Source organism: Mustela nivalis (genome assembly GCF_964662115.1).
Source record: "Mustela nivalis genome assembly, chromosome: 18".
Lineage (NCBI taxonomy): Eukaryota > Metazoa > Chordata > Mammalia > Carnivora > Mustelidae > Mustela > Mustela nivalis.
The window spans coordinates 37036792-37057126 of NC_139037.1; positions in this window are offsets into that span (position 1 = coordinate 37036792).

The window sequence follows — 20335 nt, forward strand, 5'->3', positions numbered from 1 at the left end:
AAATTTTTACCCATTTCAGTTTCAGGATTTTAACATATCAAAGACCTGTATTTGTCCTGAAAGTCTCCCATATGAATTTCCTCTAAGATGGAATTTATCTTACAAGAGAATTAAAACAATTACAAATGACAAAAACTCAGAATAGTATGGTTAAATTACCAGGTGATGGCCCTATGAAAACATTAAAACTTTAGGAAATGTATAGAACCATTAGAGTAGTTACAGCACTTACCCAAATATAACCCAAGGTTTATTATTGGTTTAACAGTACTTACTGAGTAACTTAGTATACCAAGGAAAAGCCTTATGAGTCAAAGAGATCTCACTTATAATTTAAATTTTGTCAACAATTGCTAAAACCTTATAAAGTTTTAAAACACCTGCCTAAATATAATTAGGGATGTTAAGCACCTGATAAAACATAGAAACTGAATTTTCTGGGCAGGCAAAGAGAAAACGATTTATATTCTTTAACAGATCAATTAACCTAAGAAAGCTTAGCCCTTTTAAACAGAGAGAAAACCAGCTTTTTATACCAGTGTCTTTCCTTTTTTTAATTTTTAAGCATGCAGTCTTAAGATAGTGGATTTACTGGGTTTCCCTCCCATCGTGAATGATGTCGCAGACAAAGGGAGGGGATCCTTCAGATGCTGTCCTGCTCGCGTCCCTCGCGGGAACTTAGGAGCATCTTAGCTAAGGTCTGTCTGTATAAACCCCTGACCAGGCTACTCCGTGGAGTAGATGACCGTTATGCCATATGCCGCCCCGTGAGACTCAGGGTGCAGCCCACTCAGACTCCGTAGCTGAAGCAGTGGAGCCATACAGACACATTCACACAGTCAGGCACTCTTCAGATTCAAACAGATACCCCTTCTGGGTATCCCTGACTAATGGAAGGTGATCAGTCTTCCCTTTCATTTTTTATGAATAAGACTGAGTTTCTATGGTTATAGGCAATGGGGGATGGTAACAGGGTGTTTTCGCAGTCCCTCAAGGTTGGGCCACTTTTCCAATCTCTCAAGGCCAAATGGCCCTTTCACTTGGAAGTATAATCTATGTGGGGGTATGTCAGGAAAGTGCTAAATTACCTTGGGGGCTATTTTTCTTTTCTTTTTTTCCCCTTAATTCATCCTGACCATACCTAAAATTCCTTTTCTGCAGATTTCCCTTCATAAACCTTCTACAACTTTCCTTTGCATTCAGGTTTTGTCCCAAGCCATTTCCTTCCAAACAACCATCTCATTTAGGACAAAATTACCTTTTATCTTTCATAAAATGCATTTCCATTCCTTAAATCTTTTTTACATATCTCCCACTTTCCTATATACAGAATTGTTTTATTTCCATCAGTCTTAGTTACACTTAGCAGAATTATGTACAAGAAGGAACACCTTAATCTCTAGTGATGACTAAATATAAACCACTTGTGAACTGTTACAACAGAATTCTTTAGATGCCAATTTATAAATCAGTTAAGCACCAAACATGCTTACCAACAGATTTAAATATTCTTATTTTCTTTGCTGTAAGAAGTCAAAAGCACAAACCTACAACCAGTAAATATTGATTTAGAATTTTATCCTGTTTGGTAAAGACCTAGATGTCCATAATTTAATTCTATTTGTCATCCAACCAAAACTTTAAAGTTTCAGGTTACCAAAGACTTTGAAAGCTACTTTAACAATTCCCCATTAAAACTTTGAGACAGCCAATTAGCCATCTCACATTATTTATCTTACAGCAATCTCACACGTGCGTGCATGTGAGGGGGGAATAAAGAGAAATACCAGTTGTAACACATGCTGGGGACCAAACAGCTTCCCAAGCAATAGGACCATGGCTCGGAGGAAGCAGAGCAGGAAGCCGATAATCTCCATGTTTTGGAATCTTGTTCCTGGGGCGACTCCAGTGTTGGAAAATGGGCATTACTTTTCTGTTCCTAAGCTAAACAAGAAGCAGCAGGGTCCCCAGCTCCCTGGGGCTGCCTTCCAGGGACAGTCCAAGGCTGCCTGGACTGGGCTCCAGGCTGTGTCCCCACAAGGCTGTGTCCTCATGAGCTTACACTGGGGGCCCTACCTCCTTGGAGGCATGGCCCCACTGTAAAATGAACTTGTAAGGCACATCCCTGGTGGCAGAACAGCGCCCATCAACCATGGCAGGAGGGCCTGCCGTGGTGGGGACCATTTTCTATGTGGGGTCCTCTCTCCAGTGTCTCTCCAACAGAATCTCATACAGTCCACAAATGTGAACCACATATATAATTTTAGATTTTCTAGTAACCACATTTTTAAAAGTAAGAAGAAACAGATGAAATTCATTTAATAATTTAACCCAATATCCCAATATATTATTATTTCAACATATAATTGATATAAAAGATTATTGAGATCTTTTCCTTTTTAAAAAATATTAAGTCTTTGGAACCTGGTGCATATGTTTTGCACTTGCAACACACCTCCATTCTGACAACTGACATGTCAATCCACGTGTGTCCTGTGGCTAACATATCAGGTCTGACAACTCTGTAAGATATAATGATAAGAAATGTAAAGATGAAATATTTTTCTTTTCCACTTGGTTGCCAGTGATGTGGACATCCCCTGTAAGAGCTGGGAGCCTCTCTCTGTCCCTTCTCTGCTGTGAAGTTCAGCATCTGGGCTTCTTGGAGGTTAAGAGTAGATTGGATGGTGTTGTGGACTGATCGGTGTGTGCCGGATTCATATGCTGAAGCTCTAACCCCCCATGTAATGGCATTTACTGGTACCATTACTGGTGGTGGGGTCTTTGGGAGGTGATGAGGGTCAATGAGGCCATAGTGGGGACTCCCAAAAAGGGATTAGAGCCCTTATGAGAAACAAGAGACCTCAATCACTCTCTCTCTGTTTTATGAGGACACAGTGGGAGGACAGCTGTCAGCAAGCAAGCGCTCCCATCAGAATCCAACCATGCTGGCAACCTGTTCTGGGGCTCCCAGCCTCCAGACTGGGAACAGTAAATGTCCACTGTTAAATACAAGTCCACTGTTAGTTAAGTACCTAGTCTTTGGTATTTATTGTGGCAGCCCAAGCCCACTGAGACAGATGGGGTATTGGAGTTGAGGACTACAGGTGACTCCCTCCCCACCCCAACTAGTTAGATTTGGAGGTGATGGCATCATATTCCTGTGTTGAGAGGACAGGCTGGCCTCTGGCTAAAGATCTCCTCCTTGGAATGACTCTGACCATCATCAGGAGAGAGCTGCTTCCTGCAGCCACTAAGAACCAGCTTTCCCCTTACATCCCAGCACAGAGAGCCCTCGGAGGCCTTGGATCCCTCCACTCTCTCTCCCTCTGCACCTGTTTCAGTTCATCATCCCTAAGCTTGGGGGTGGGGGCGTGTCAATGTTGCTGGCAAGTATCCTGCATTTTCCCAGTCTACTTCCACTCCCACTAACCTCTTCCTCCAGCTCCCAACCCTCATCCTCTGCTTCTCTGCAGTGCTGATTTGGTGCCTGTGTCACTGCAGAAAGAAGAGAAAGTTCACTGCTGACATCAGTGCTCATCTCTCCTCCTAGTACTACACACTGACCTTGAACTTGACGATGCCAGCCCCTCCACTGGGCACCCCTCTCCCTCTGGAGGCTGCTGCTCCAGTTATTTTCCTCCTTCCCCTTCATCACCATTCCCAGATCTGTGCACGGTGTGGCCCAGCAACACACACCTGGGGTTATTTCTCCCATAGTAAAAAAACAAGAAAAATTTCAACAAGTTATTGGGATAATCCCACGGGGAGTAAATGTCTTTACAGCACATATTTCTGGGACAGATGTATAACCACATGCAAAAAAAGTGAAGTTAGACAATCCCCATCTTAAAACATATAAATAATTAACTCAAAATATATCATTTCAGAGATGAAAACAGGGATAACTCTTTTTGACTTTGTATGAAACAATGTGTCTTTTTAAAAACTTTTTTAAAGGATTTTTAAATTTTATTTATTTGACAGAGAGAGAGAGTGATCACAAGTAGCCAGAGAGGCAGGCAGAGAGAGAGGTGGAAGCAGGCTCCCCACCAAGCAGAGAGCCCAATGCAGGGCTCGATTCCAGGACACTGAGATCATGACCTGAATCGAAGGCAGAGGCTTAACCCACTGAGCCACCAGGCACCCTGAAACAACGTGTCTTATATATGACATAAAAACACAAAGGACCAAAAAAATAGATAAGTGGGACTTCATCAAGATTAAAATCTTTTGTGCTTTGAAGGACACCACCAAGAAAGTGAAAAAAAAAATGCAGGATGGGAGAAAATTACAGATTCAGGTATCTGATAAAGGACTAGTAGCTAGACTATATAAAGAACACTCATAGCTCAACAGTAAAGAGACAAACAATCCAGGTCAAAAATGGGCAAAAGATTTGCATAGACATTTCTCCAAAAATGATATCCTGATGGCCAATAAGCACATGAGAAGGTCCTCAACATCATTAGTCATCAAAACCACAGTAAGACGCTGCTTCTCCCCCTACTCTGATGGCTAGAATAAAAAAGGCAATGACAAGTGCTGCTGAGGTTGGGAAGAAATCGGAACATTTATACTTTGCTTATGGGAACATAAAATGGGGCAGCTACTTTGCAAAACAGTTCAGCAGTTCCTCTAAATATTAAGCATAGAGTTACCATAATATCGAGTAATTCCAGTCCTAGGTATATGCTTCAGAGGACTGAAAACATGTCCATACAAAACCTTGTATATGGATATCCATTAGCAGGATTTTTCTTAACAGCCAAAACGTGTTTTCAACCTAGATGCCCATCATCTGATGAATGGATAAATAAGATATGGTCTATACATTGTATATAAGATGCAAGGGGAAATTATTTAGCTAAAAAAAGAATTATATATGGATACATGGTACAACATAAGATGAACTTGGAAAGATGCTAAGTGGAAGAAGTCAGTCACAAAGGACCACATATTGTATGATTCCATTCACATGAGATGTCAGAATAGACAAACGAATAGAGACTAATGGCAGATGGATGGTAGTCAGGGGCGGGGGGGGGGGGGTGGAGAATGGGCAGTGGGGTTTCTCTAGAGATCTCTTTCCCCTTGCAGTGAAATTCCTCAGATGAGGTGGGTGCTTTCCCATTCTCTGGGTGCTTTCCGGCAGGTCCCTGTTTCCACCACCCCACTAAATGGTCTCCAATCACGGTGGCCACCTTGTAGGTAACCACTGCAAGTAGCGTCAAGTTACTGAACACAAGCTGGTTCTTGGTCCTCCTGCCACCTGACCACCCCCTGGGCAGCATCTGGCAGGCTGCTCCCCTATGCTCACTACTGCTGCTGCACCCCCACCCTCCTCCCCCCTTGGTTGGCTGTTCCTCCTTCTCCACCCCTGCTGCTCAAGTGTCCACTGTCTCCTGTGGGGCTCTAGTTTCACACAGTGCTAGTCAGCTCAGACTTTCTTCCTTGCTATATTCCCTCCCCCTTAACAGCTCATTTGGTCTCCAGCTGTATACCTGGAAACTGAACTTCTGATACCCACACTCCCCACTCAAAGATCACAACAAACAACCACAACCAGCCAGGACCTGCTTCATCTCCCTTGTTTTTCAGTCATCTCCAGCTGTTCTCTCCCTCTCTTGCTCTGTCAGCCACACTGGCCTCTCCCAGCTCCATCACCAGGTGGGGGACATCCCCACCCCAGGACATTTGCACTTGTTGCTTCCTCTGTCTTGGACGTTCTCCTCCCAGATATCTGCCTCATTTCCTTCAGGTCTTGACTCAAGTTCACATTTTCAGTGACACCTTGCCTGGCTACTTGATCTGAGATTGTAGCCACCCAGCCCTTGCTGTCCCCCTCTCAGCATTATTGTTATCTGTAGACTCAGTCCTTGTAACGTCCTCCATTATATACTTATTCCTGCCCACCCCCACGGAGAGGACCTACATCAAGAAGAGTGTTGAGATCACCTTTCCAGAAAGCAAATGGATAAAGGCACATCGAGGGAGCAGAGCTAACGCGGGGCAGGCGAGAGCCTTTCCACAGTGCGCCCCTCTGGATTGGACAGCTTCCTGGTGCTGGGAAAGACCCCACAGACATGAGAGCATATACCACCCATTCAGTTGTGTTTGTGGTCTGTCTCTCTTCACTAGTGCGAGCTCCACGAGGGGAGGGATTTTTGTCTGTTCACTTCACAGTTTGTCTGTCTCTTCGCTTCTGTTGTGGCACCAGTACTGTAGGTGCTCAGTAAACTCTCGTAGAAGGAGGGAAGAAAATAAGGTGGCAGGCAGGTTTTTTTTGGATTTCATTTTCCATCCCACCTGCATGTGGGGCGGGCTGAACACCCTCACCACCTCAGTCCCTGCCTCTCCCCATGCTGGAGGAAAGGGAGGAAAGTCTGCCTCCCACCAGCCTGGTGAGAGGAGCTCTGAAGTCAGGCTGGTGTCTGAGCCCTTGTTCCAAGTGACCCTACAGAGTCACTGCAGTGAGAGAGCCCCTCAGTGCCCAGTGCTGCTGAGGATGGGGAGCACCTACAGCCTCCTCTGCTGAGAGGGTGCAACCTGGTCTAACTCCTGCAGGGAGCTCTCGGGCAGCATCTGCTAAAGACACATGGACCTGTGTCCCGTGGACCCAGCAGTACCGGCCCTGTCATGCACCTGATGGAAAGGAGAGCTTCGTCCACCAAAGACATCCATGGAAAAGGTCACAGCAGAGTGATGCAGGAGCCCATCTCCAAGAAGACTGTTCTTGACCAAAGACAGTTAGAAATCCTCAAGTCCAGAGGGCAGGGTCCCTCTCCAAACACCTGACGCCCTGCCCCCTCCATCCCAACTCAGGGATCCCTAGGGTGTGGCCAGGGTAGATCCCTTAGCTCAGCTGGGCTGCCTCCCCTCCTGTTTTGGCAGCCCTGAGGACTGTCATGTTCAGGGACACAGGCCAAAGTCAGTGTCATCTCTCAGCCCACACAGCCCCCAGTGGAAATTATGTGCTCAGGAATAGCCCAGTACTAAGTGGAAGCTCTGTGCACAGAATGATCCCAGCAATGATCCTTCCTTCCCTACTGGCTTTTCACCCTCTGGGGTGAGGTAAGAGCTTTGTGCAAATTGTAAACGAGTATTTTCCTTGCACTGTGGAGAAGGAGGCTCAGAGTGCCTCTGAAATTTGGAAATTTCTGGAACCTTTGGAACCTTCCCGTTCTCCCCACGTAAAGGAGGCTGAAGACACCACTCCTTAACTCCTATACTGAAGACACTCCTCCTTAACCCATCACTGTTCAGGGAGAGAGAAAGGAAAGGAGTGTCCAGCTGATTCCAGGCTGGGAAGGAACAGCCATCTCTATGGTCCTGCCTTAGGGCTTCCTCTGTGAAATGGAAGATGAAGCCCAGCCACTCCTGTTGTCAACACCTACCAAAATCACAAACTCCAATGCTACTGGGGCCAGGCTGTTCTACTGTGAGAGGACAGAGAGGACCAAAGCTACCTGGGAAGCACTGCTGATGTGGGAAACAAAGGCAGGGGAAAATTATTAAATTTCCTTACTACCTACAGCCTATTGAACAGTCCTTGAAACAGGCAGAGGGACATTCCTTTAGGAACCCAACTTCTTCCATGTTAATAAGGGCAAAAGGCAATCCTAGACTGAACCCCACTCCCCACCCCAGGATCCTGTAAATCTACTTTAGCATGTAACAATTCCTTTGAAAACTTCCTTTATCATAAGCCTCCCAAACTCCGTGTTGGCAATCATCCCCCAAACATATGACCCACGGATATACATCTGAAGGGTCTCATGACTACGGTTTTATTAGATAGTAATAAATGATACTTTCCCAGCAATAGCTAGACCTCTCAAGGTCCTGGAAACCTTGCTTCCAAAATTCCTTAGAAACTCACACTATCCCTAACCCCCTCCCAACTTGAGGGTATATAATGGGCCATTCCTCATGACCCTGGTGCAGCTTTCTGCCTAGGGGTCCTGTCTCTGTGCTTTAATAAACTTGCCTTTTTGCACCAAAGATGTCTCAAGAAGTCTTTCTTGGCCATCTGCCCAGAACCCTAATGTCTTTCCTACCTCACTGCCACCCTCCCCCGACCTCCCGGGTCCACTGGGGCAGCTGACTCTGCTCACTTGTGCAGACTCGGAAAACTGGGACCAAGGAGTGAGGCCAGAAAAGAGGTGTAGAGATCTCTGCCGCCCAGGGGGCAGCACCCGCGGGCGCCTCAGGACCTCCTCAGCTCATATGTCTAGAATGTCTGGGAAAACAGCTTTGTCCACCACCTCCCGCCCCCGCCCCCCGAGCTCCCTTACCTGTGCTCACCCCGCTCTCCCTGGAGCCCCTGCAGCTCCACCTCGACTCCTGCACCCCTAACCAGCAGTAAGCGCCCTTCTCCGCTCCTCGGCTCCGGGTCAGAGTCCGAGGTGGCTCTTGCTGCTGCGTGTCTGTCCCTCCTGAGCCCCGGAGCCACCTTCACCCGGCAGTCCAGGGAGCCTGGAGGCGGCCGGCAGGCAAGCAGCTGCCTCCCGTGTCCCTGCCCCGCCCGGTGTCCTTACCTCCTCCGCTGGGTCCCTGCGTGCCTGCGCGCCCCACCCCTCCTCCAGCTGGCTCTTGACCACCTCATTCCTGAGTCTGGGCGCCCTCTGCCCCACCTGCGCATCCACCACCTCACTCTAGCCTGACACGCCCCTTGCGACGACTAAGCCAATCGGAGCCCCCACGCAGGTGGGGGCGGGACCTGGACTCCTGACTCTCGATGCAGGAGTGCCCAGGAACTGTAGGCAGGCAGAACCCCCCAGAGTTAGAATTGGCCCTCGGTGAGCAGCCTCCTTGGGAAGGACCAGGTCAGAGTGACTTTTCAGGACTGCCCCCCTCCCGGGGGCTGGTTCTCCAGTCTGACTCCCCCAGCACCTGCCCAGTTTCCCCCAGTGCCCTCCACAGCTCCGCACCCTGCGTGCTCGCAGCTCTCTGGAGACCCTCCTTGCGGGACTCCTAAGGATTAAGGCCTCCTTGCTGCTCCCTGACACAGTCATCTCCTCTCCGCAACAGAAACTAACAATCATAGACTTAAAAATCAGCAGCACTTAATGCTTTTTCTATTTTAAACTTCTTATAGAGGAAGCTTGCAAACCTACATTGAAGGAGAGCCCGGTTCAGTGGACTGCATGCTCTCATCACGCCCTCCAGCATTCCCAGCACCTGACGCTGCTGCCCAACCCGGACCCTCCCCTGCCTCTTGGGACACTGGAATGAAATTCCAGGCCTCACCGCTCCAAGAGGCCTGTCCCAGCCTCCCTCTGGTCCCCTCCCAGCACCTCATCTCACACTGGCTTCTTCCTGTTCCTCAAACCCCCAAGGTTGTTCTCACCTCTGGGCCTTTGCACATCCCTTGCCTCCAGATCTTCCCATGGCTGCACTTTCGGCATTCAAGCCTCAGCCCAAACTGCCTTGTCCTCACAAGCTTCCCTGACCTCCCAAAGCAGCTCCCTGCCTCCAGCCCACCACCCTCAACTACCTCACCCAGTTTTATTATTTTGTAAAGTATTTCTCTAGGCCGAAGTCATCTTATTCAGTGACTTGTTTACGTGTTCTTGGCTTGTCTCCCTCGCCTAGGCAGTGAGCCCCATGGACTGGGCTATACTGATCTTATTCCTTTATCTCCAGTGCCCAGAACCGAGCTGAGCACTTAGTAGAAATGCGGTCACTGTCTGTCCCCCCGATGCAGTTTGTCTTGCCAAATAGGGCAGACGCTGGGCACTTTGGAGAGGAGCCAGCTCTGGCCGGCGCAGTGTCTGCTGGCCAGGACCGCAACCAGAGACAGCAGCAGGAGCAAGAGCTGATCCCACCTGGAGGCTGCAGCAAGGTCTGAGCTGAACAGGGGTGACCTGCCCTCCTGGGTGGTGTGAGCTGGGCACTCGCCTCTCCCTGCCCAGGACATGGGCTAAGAAGGAAAGGGGATGAGAAAAGGAAGGAGAAGGGAGGGAGAGGCCCGCAGAAAGAAGAGGAGGGGAGGTGGTGGACCCGTGAGAGGGCCACCAGTTGTGGCCTTGGAGAGCCCCCCTCCACCACCTTCAGCTGTTAGCTCCGCAGCAGCCCAGACAGTGCTTACTGAGCTTATGGCCTCAGAGAAGTAAACACGTATGAAATGCATTGTCAACCTTCATAGTGCGAGCTTTCACATAAAATTCAGGATTTTCACCTTCTCGTAAATCAGAGGATTTGAAATCATGGTCCCCCCTCTTCTCGTGGAACTATCCCCGTCAGATTGGGCACATGACCCCATTCACCACAGTCCCACCTCACTCTGTGGCTTCCCTCTTGCCCCACGTTACCCGTTTATGTGTTTCCAGTCGACTAAGAAGGTGCACTGAGCAATCCTGAGGGGACAGCCCATTGGAGGAGAAGGACACCAGCCCCAACCATCTCGTAGGCCGACATAGAACCAGGCAGGTCAGTTGGGACACTGAGACACCAGGAAATGCCACCTCATGTGTACACAGAGCTTGCTGCTGGGGGTAGGAGGGGGACACTGCACTGAGACTTCAAGGCCATGTTCCATGACTGCTTCAGGACCAGGTCCCCCACTTCCCTAGCAAGAGGGGCTTCATGGGGAAGGTAGGCCCTACCTTGGGTGAGGAGGCCACAAAAGGGAGCCAGAAAGCCTTTGAAGGCAGGATGATCCGGTTAGAGATGGCACCCTGCCACCTATCACAGCACCTGGCACACAGCAGGTGTCAGGGAAAGGGAGGGAGGAAACCAGGAGGTTCCGGGAAAACCAGAGGGAGGAGGCACACCTATTGGTCTGGAGGTGGGAGACCCCAACTAGCCTTGTCTCACCGCTGGTCCAGGACCCACGGGGGCCTCAGTCTCCTTCTCTGTCCCTGGTTCGAGCACTAATGTTCTGTGCCTCCGGGTGGATACAGCAGAGACTTTGCTCACTGAGCTGTCTACCCCTTCCCAGCAGGGACCAGCTGGGTGGAGAAGACCTGGGCAGAGGGCCTGCTCCTCTAAATAAGAGGAAGAACTCGTGACTCAGGGAAAGACAGAAGTTAACTTAGCCAAGCCACAAGGTGTGGAAAAATGAGCTCTCCCCGAGGCTTTTTTTTTTTTTTTTTCTCCTGGGGTAAGAAACCTTTTCTGAGGGAGAGCTGGCTTCCAGAGTTCAGGAACCAGGCTTTCATTAAACTGCCAAGGCTCACGATTTTCAAGTTAGGAGTTCTGGCAATCAGCTTGGTGGGCAAGCCAGAAATTTATATTGGATCTTTTTCTTAAGTTTTCTCTAAGTGCCTAGTGCTGTGAGTGAAATACTTCATATTATCTTGTGTCTCCTCAGCCTAGACCTGTCATTCCCCACACTGGGCTTGAGAAAGTGAGCCAGACACAAAGTATTTAGGGCAAAGGATCTGGACCAGCACAAATGTTGCAGCAAGAGGAAGGGAAAACACATGGGGCAAAGTAGAAACAGGTGCTGACACTAGGTCAGGGGTCAGCAGACATTCTGTAAAGGGTCAAATAGTCAACAGTTGGTGTCTATGTGCCCAGACCCCTGGCAACAATGCAGAGAGCAGCCCTAGACGGCTGCCCGCCCGTGAGCGAGCTTCACTCAACGACGCTGATGTCTGACTGCCCGATCTGGTTCATGTGTTATGAAACTTTATACTCCTTTTCATTTTTTCCCCAGCCACTTAAAAATATAAATTCCATTGTTAGCTCATGGGTTATGCAAAAACAGGCAGGAGGCAGGAGTTTGCTGGCCCCTGACTTTACAGATGTCCATCATTGTTCCTTACAACCTTCTCCTTTGAACATATTCAAAACAGAAAGTTGGGCAAACAAGTAAAGGAAAAAAAAAAAAGAAAGAAAGAAAGAAAGAAAAAGAGAAATAGTGGTTGTCCTACTTTTCATGGCCAGGTCATGAACTCAACTTCAAGTTGGCTCGCTTCCGGCGATTCTGCACGCTGCTTGCTTTATCAGTGACACACCTGAGGCTGAGTCCGCAAGCCACGGAGACGTGGACATTAGGAAAGGTTTCTCATGCAATGGTTAGGAGGATTAATTTTAAAGGAGGAGCCTCTGAGAGGTTTGGGACTGCTGGATTTTTTTTTTTTTAAGGGTTGTTTGGTTTGGGATTGCTGAAGTATCAGATTTGAAACTGAGAGGAAACCTGCACTCTGTGCAATCACAGAAAAGCCGTGGCTTCTCCTCCCCCTACCTGCCTCTGCTGTATTGATATTTACTCCTTCCTATGCATGTGTGTGCCCATGCGTGTCATTCCAAGTCTGCACCTCCTTGTCACATTTGCAGGCATTGTAGACCCGTTTCCCATCGCTGGTGTCCCCATGAGGCTCTGACCAGGCCAAAGGAGAAAACCAGAAACACGAGAAGAGAAACACTGCCCTTTGAAAAACACTTCAGATGGATGAAATAAATGTTGCATTAAAGATAATCTCCAGAATGATTTATTCACACCTACTTTCTTGAAGAGGGTAAAACCGAGAGGGCTCTGACAGCAGGGGATTGTCAGGTTCCATCTGGGTCATGCATTCACGTGGGGAACTAACTGCAAGCAGACAGGATCCTTGCAGTCAAGGGAGTTTTGCCAAGGGCTGGATCCCGCAATCCCTGCGGTTCACTCACTACCTGATTGGGCTCACATGAGCGCTCTGGGTCATGCTGACACAATCCTTGAGCTCCTCTGTAAATATGCTGGAGAAAACTCTTGTTTTGGGGCAAGGTGATCATATGGGACTTGTGGTCCTCTGACCTCGAGCGCCTTGATAAACATTCTTGTTATTGAACTATAAAATAAGTCTCTCATGCATGTTGGGGCTCCACTGGGTCATCAGCCCATGGACACCTCCCGATCCCAGCTCTCTGTCTCTTGTTCTTCTAATTCCTCACCAATCTTTCTGTTGGTCTTCCCTGGGACTTCTTCTTCTGGTCCAGGACTAGTGGCACCCCCTAACAGGGACCTGAAAATGAGAAGATGCCTTTAAAGTGAAAAGTGAAGAGATGAGGAACATCCCCCCCCTGCACGTGCAGTAAGTTTTTATTGTGGGGAGAGAGTTAGTCTGGAGTAATAAATTATGGAACAGCTCAGCTCCAAGGCAAGAGAGGTTTTTTGTTTGTTTGTTTTGTTTTGTTTTGTTTTAAGATTTTATTTGACAGAGATCACAAGTAGGCAGAGAGGCAGGCAGAGAGAGAGGAGGAAGCAGGCTCCCAGCTGAGCAGAGAGCCCGATATGGGGCTCAATTCCAGGATCCCAAGATCATGACCCGAGCCCAAGGCAGAGGCCCAACCCACTGAGCCACCCAGGCGCCCCAAGAGAACTTTTTGTACATATGTTGAAATCTATGTGTGAGGCTCGAGGCCGTCGGGTCCACACTTTGTAATTGGAACATTTTTTGCAGCATGACCAGGATGTTTGTCCCTGGTTTCCAGAGGAGGGCACAGTTAATTCAGCTACTCGGGAAAAGGCTGGCCATTGTTTGTGAGCTTGTTATGTTGTTCATGGCCCCATGTTCCTATAGCAATGTCTTGAGGAGGGAACAGAAGGCTGTCTGAAAACAAAGCAAAGCTGACACCTTCCAACCTTCCCCCGACCCCCACTCCTGGGTGGGACATATTGTGACATTATTTAGGAATCTCCCAACTATCTTAATATTAATACCTTGCTAGAGGGAAAAATGACCTTGACAATAGCAAGGCTTCATGGCCTCAGGCATCTTGTAGGTCCTCTTTAGCAGATGAAAGTCTATTGAAACCTTCCTTTCCCTTACCTTCCCCCAGCCTCAAGGTACATAACCTGCCATCCCTCACCACCCAGGGCAGCAGCTCTTCCTGCCCACAGGTCCTGTCCTTGTGCTTTAAAACCACCATTTTGCACCAACAATGTCTCAAGAATTCTTTCTTGGTCATCAGCTCTGGACCTCACCCCACCGAATCTCACCTAGATTCTACAACTTCATCATTTGGCACCTGAACATGGGGCTGTGAGTCTTTACATTTAGACTCTGAGCTTCAGTGCAAAATTGGTGAGTACTTTCTCTCCTCTTCCTTTTCTCTCATTTCAGGGGCTTTTCTAGGAGTGTGGTTTTTTTTTTTTTTTTTTTTTTAAGATTTTATTTATTTATTTGTCAGAGAGAGAGAGAGAGAGTGAGAGCGAGCACAGTCAGACAGAGTGGAAGGCAAGGCAGAGGGAGAAGCAGGCTCCCTGCAGAGCAAGGAGCCCGATGTGGGACTCGATCCCAGGACGCTGGGATCATGACCTGAGCCGAAGGCAGCTGCTTAACCAACTGAGCCACCCAGGCGTCCCTCAAGGAGTGTGGTCTTACTGGAACACTTGCATGTTGAATGCTCAGGCTGTAATCCTCTAGCCTGTGGCTATTCTGTGGGGAGGAGAGCATCTGCCTTTTGGAAGGTAGTACTCTGGCCAGAATGATAATAAGACCCAGAAACTTGATACCCTCTCTTTATTCCTGTTCTTATACAAAGTTGTCTGTCTTGGGCAAGGGACAGCCACCTAAGTCACTAGGATGGCTGCCAATCCTAAGACTCCTGTGTGAGGTTTTTTCCTGATTGATCTAATGTGATCCCTTTCACATCCCTGGTCTAGCCACTTCTGGCTGCAGGACCTCCACAGGGAGCTGGCCAAAACCAGTACCCAATTGAATTAAAGTGCAACCCGGGACCGTTTCCTATGGAATTTGGTTGTACAGACCACATGTGTTGGAATGTCGCATAGACCATGATGGATTTCAGTCTTTACTGTGTTAGGGTATGGAGTCAATCACCCCTCAATTAGAGAACACTCTCAATAATGCAAGTCACACAGCGGGGTTTATTTCCAGCTGGCTGGGGGCCAAGTATCTGCCTGGCACAGTGGGTTTCAACAAGGACCCCGAGCACTCAAAGCCAAGGGTTTATATAGCATTTTCAAGGCACCTTTTCATAGCTACATACATATCTTGCACCCCACTTTGACAGTTTAACTTTATTTAACCTTTTGCCACCCTGGTGTCACCCTGGAGCCATCCTGGCTGTTAAGTGAGATTTAGGTTTAGAAGAAATTTAACTTTATTTACATTTCCTTCTGCCTCAGCCTCCTTCAGTTTTATGGTGGGGAGGGTGACGTTAGGCCTTCAGGAACTGAGCCATTTGTCTCTGGAAATTGGGCCATTAAAGAGATGGCCTTTTTGCAAACCAAGGGAGACTCCTGTCTTGCAGGATTGTGATATCTGCAAGTTAACTATTTGTTTTTCCCTGTGGCACCACCACCTAACTGCCCTGGTGGCATATGATTTAGTTGTTTTTTAGGTTTTAGCTACTTTCTCTTATCTCAAGTTATCTGCGCCCTGTGGGCTGGTTAGGGAAGCTCAGTAAAATGGCTTCCCAGCCTTCAGGATGGCCATTTATTTTTTATTTTTTTTTTTATTTTCAGCATAACAGTATTTATTATTTTTGCACAACACCCAGTGCTCCATGCAATCCCTGTTTTCTCTAATACCCACCACCTGGATCCCCCAACCTCCCACCCCCCGCTGCTTCAAACCCCTCAGATTGTTTTCCAGAGTCCATAGTCTCTCATGGTTCACCTCCCCTTCCAATTTCCCCCAACTCCCTTCTCCTCTCTAACTCCCATTGTCCTCCATGCTATTTGTTATGCTCCACAAATAAGTCAAACCATATGATACTTGACTCTCTCTGCTTGACTTATTTCACTCAGCATAATCTCTTCCAGTCCCATCCATGTTGCTACAAAAGTTGGGTATTCATCCTTTCTGATGGAGGCATAATACTCCGTAGTGTATATGGACCACATCTTCCTTATCCATTCATCCGTTGAAGAGCATCTTAGTTCTTTCCACAGTTTGACGACCGTGGCCATTGTTGCTATAAACACTGTGGTACAGATGGCCCTTCTTTTCACGACATCTGTATCTTTGGGATATATACCCAGGACTGCAATTTCAGGGTCCTAGGGAAGCTCTATTTTTAATTTCTTGAGGAATCTCCACACTGTTCTCCAAAGAGGCTGCACCAACTTGCATTCCCACCAACAGTGGAAGAGGGTTCCCCTTTCTCTACATCCCATCCAACACACATTGTTTCCTTTCTTGCTAATTTTGGCCATTCTAACTGGTGTAAGGTGATATCTCAATGTGGTTTTAATTTGAATCTCCCTGATGGCTAGTGATGATGAACATTTTTTCATGTGTCTGATAGCCATTTGTATGTCTTCATTGGAGAAGTGTCTGTTCATATCTTCTGCCAATTTTTTGATATGATTGTCTGTTGTGTGTGTGTTGAGTTTGAGGAGTTCTTTGTAGATTCTGGATATCAACCTTTTGTCTGTACTGTCATTTGCAAATATCTTCTTCCATTCCATGGATTGTCTCTTTGTTTTCTTGACTGTTTCCTCTGCTGTTCAGAAGCTTTTGATTTTGATGAAGTCCCAAAAGCTTATTTTCGCTTTTGTTTCCTTTCCCTTTGGAGACATATCTTGAAAGAAGTTGCTGTGGCTGATATCAAAGAGATTACTGCCTATGTTCTCCTCTAGGATTCTGATGGATTCCTGTCTCATGTTGAGGTCTTTCAGGATGGCCATTCTTATTCTAACCCACTCTTACAGTGCAAGGTGCCAACTTTTGCCTTACCAAGATGGCTGTACTTATGTCAGGGCTAGACTTGAGGGCCTTGACAGGCCTTGTTTTTCTTGGCCTCTACACCTGGAGCTGGTTTCTGGGACTTGTTTTTAAGTCCCCTGGGGGAAGGGAAGCAGGGACAGTGTAAGGGTTAAACAACAAAGTTATTGTTTAACCTCAATGGAAGCCTCTGGCTAAAATAAAAATATAAAATAGGTCCTTACAACTGTTTCTTGTCAGTGTCTTCTACAAAGTATTTCAAGCTACAAAATTGGGTGATTTCCCCTTACCAAACTTTTCTAGTATTTTCATGGGTTAAAATGGCAAAACAGTATGTAGTCTTCAGGACAGACGATGGTATGGCATGGCACTGTGTTTTGGTCCATTCACCAGGCACCCATCCATAGCCTAGGATGCGATGGGGAAGGGTAGGGGCACCAGCACCCCTCCAGGGCTTTTCACAGCAGGAACGCCATCCCAGGGAAGGCAGGATTGTGATCATTAGTGATGTCTTGTTGTGGGATGCCTGATGAAGTTCTAGAATCTAGATGAGTTTAGGTGGGGTGAGGTCTGGAGCCAATGACCAAGAAAGAATTCTTGAGACATCTTTGGTACAAAATGGTGGTTTTAAAGCAGGGGACAGGACCCATGGGCAGGAAGAGCTGCTGCCCTGGATTGTGAGGGATGGCAGGTTATGTACCATGCAGTTGGGGGAAGGTAAGGGAAAGGAAGGTTTCAACAGAAAGTTCATATGCTAAAGAGGCACTAAAAGGTATCCAATACCCAGGGTCTTGCTGCATTGATCAAGGTTATCTTTTCCTTTTAGCAAGCCATTAACATCAAGTTAGTTGGGAGATTCCTAAAGAATGTCACATTTGTCCCACCCAGGAGTGGTGGGGATGAGGGGGAGATTATGAGGTGTCAGTCTTTTGCTTTTTTTTTTTTTAATTTCTTTTCAGCATAACAGTATTCATTGTTTTTGCACCACACCCAGTGCTCCATGCAATATGTGCCCTCCTTAATACCCACCATCTGGCTCCCCCAACCTCCCACCCCCCCGCCCCTTCAAAACCCTCAGGTTGTTTTTCAGAGTCTATAGTACCTCACGGTTCATCTCCCCTTCCAATTTCCATCAACTCCCTTCTTTTCTCCATCTCCCCATGTCCTCCATGTTATTTGTTATGCTCCACAAATAAATGAAACCATATGATAACTGACTCTCTCTACTTGACTTATTTCACCCAGCATAATCTCTTCCAGTCCCGTCCATGTTGCTACAAAAGTTGGGTATTCATCCTTTCTGATGGAGGCATAATACTCCATAGTATATATAGACCACATCTTCCTTATCCATTCATCCGTTGAAGGGCATCTTGGTTCTTTCCATAGTTTGGCGACCGTGGCCATTGTTGCTATAAACATTGGGGTACAGATGGCCCTTCTTTTTACTCCATCTGTATCTTTGGGGTAAATACCCAGTAGTGCAATTTCAGGGTATCTCAATGTGGTTTTAATTTGAAGCTCCCTAATGGCTAGTGATGATGAACATTTTTTCATGGGCCTGACACGTAGACCAATAGAACAGAGTAGAGAGCCCAGATATGAACCCTCAACTCTATGGTCAAATAATCTTCGACAAAACAGGAAAAAATATACAGTGAAAAAAAGACAGTCTCTTCAATAAATGGTGCTGGGAAAATTGGACAGCTATATGTAGAAGAATGAAACTCGACCATTCTCTTACACTGTACACAAAGATAAACTCAAAATGGATAAAATACCTCAATGTGAGACAGGAATCCATCAGAATCCTAGAGAACATAGGCAGTAACTAACCTCTTTGATATCAGCCACAGCAACTTCTTTCAAGATACGTCTCCAAAGGCAAAGGAAACAAAAGCGAAAATAAACTTTTGGAACTTCATCAAAATTAAAATCTTCTGCACAGCAAAGGAAACAGTCAACAAAACAGAGAGGCAACCCATGGAATGGGAGAAGATATTTGCAAATGACAGTACAGACAAAAGGTTGATATCCAAGATCTATAAAGAACTCCTCAAACTCAACACACACAAAACAGACAATCATATAAAAAAAATTGGCAGAAGATATGAACAGACACTTCTCCAATGAAGATATACAAATGACTCTCAGACACATGAAAAATGTTCATCATCACTAGCCTTTTGCTTTGTCCTCAGCCAGTCTTCTGCTCCCTCATCACACCTCCAGCCACTTTTGGCACACAGATCCTCTGACATATCCTGCGTGGGATGCGACCCAGGAATCAGGGAGGATTTGGTAATTGACCTTCTTTACTTTTCTAGGAGCATGGCATCAGTAGGCTTCTTCAGTTCCCAATGACTCTACCTTGGGCTGCCTTTTAACCCACTGGAAATAATTTAGATTGCAAAACTTAGGAAAGGTCTGAGCTCCTGTAACACTGCATGGCCTCAGTGGTATCTATCTGTTAGATGATCTCTGCAGGAAATAGGGCAAATGGACTTAGGATACTTCATTGCTCATACCTAGGCCTTCATTGCTCTACACCAGGACCCTGACCTAAGGGCTTTTTGCAGAATGTGTTTGCCCAAATGAGTCAGCTAGTAATCTTTGTCCTGACAAATTAGATAATAATTATGTAAATAAGCCTTCAACTAGTAAACCCAGGTTGGTGGAGGATACACAGGCCATTCCTAGCAAACGGGACTCTGCCTTCATCTCTCTCTGTTCTTCCTAATAGATGTGGGGTTTCTCCCTCACTCATTTCCCATGTTAATGGGTATGACTGGAGCCAACTGGGGTTAGTCTAACTCAAGATGGAGACTTGAAGGAATATTCCCAAGCAGCTGCCAAAACTACTTTTTGTTTCATGGAAATTCCTTGTCTTCTCTGGCCCAATGTGGACTGTCTGAACCCTCTCCCCTTGTTGGCAGGAAAGCATGGCATCTGCTGCTCTGTTGAGGCTGATGAGCTCTACAACTGGGAATCCTTTCTCTGTATTCTGGCAGCACTTTGTTCTTCTGTCTCCCCCTTCTCCTATTTCTGCACCAACGTGGGTGCAGCCTGTGTGAGTGGCCTCTAGACCATGCATCATGGCTCCTTCTCTCTTCATTGTCAAGGAGCAAGAAGAGCACCCCCTGGACCTAACACCCCCCCACTCCAGATTTCCCCACCCACGTCTCAGGTAAACACTGAAAATGAGGTGGGCCCAGGTGGAAATAAATCAGTATTTAAACTAAGTTAAGTTTGTTGGTTTAATTAAGATAGACATGTCTTTGAAGCTACAGCAGTAAATGTGAAACTTTTATTCTATGAAGATTTACTGAAGGTCAAATAAACTCATGTTACCTCTGTTGGCTTGTTAGTGAAAAGGTGACTAAATTGATGGTTGATTGTCTGTCTCAAAGTTTTCATGGGTAATTGTTGAGATAGGTTTCAGAGTCACTGGTAACCTGAAAATTTACAAAGTTTTGTTTGAATGGTAAATGGAATTAATTTCATTGGACATCTAGGTCTTTAAAATAAAATGCTAAGTCATTAATTACTAGACATAGGTTTGTGCTTTTGACTTACTGTAAAGAAACTAAGAATATTTAAATCTGTTGGTAAATATGTTTTGTGCTTAACTGATTCATAATGAATTCTGTTGTAACAGTTCACAATTGATTAATTAATACTTAACTGACTAGAGAGGCTTAGGTGTT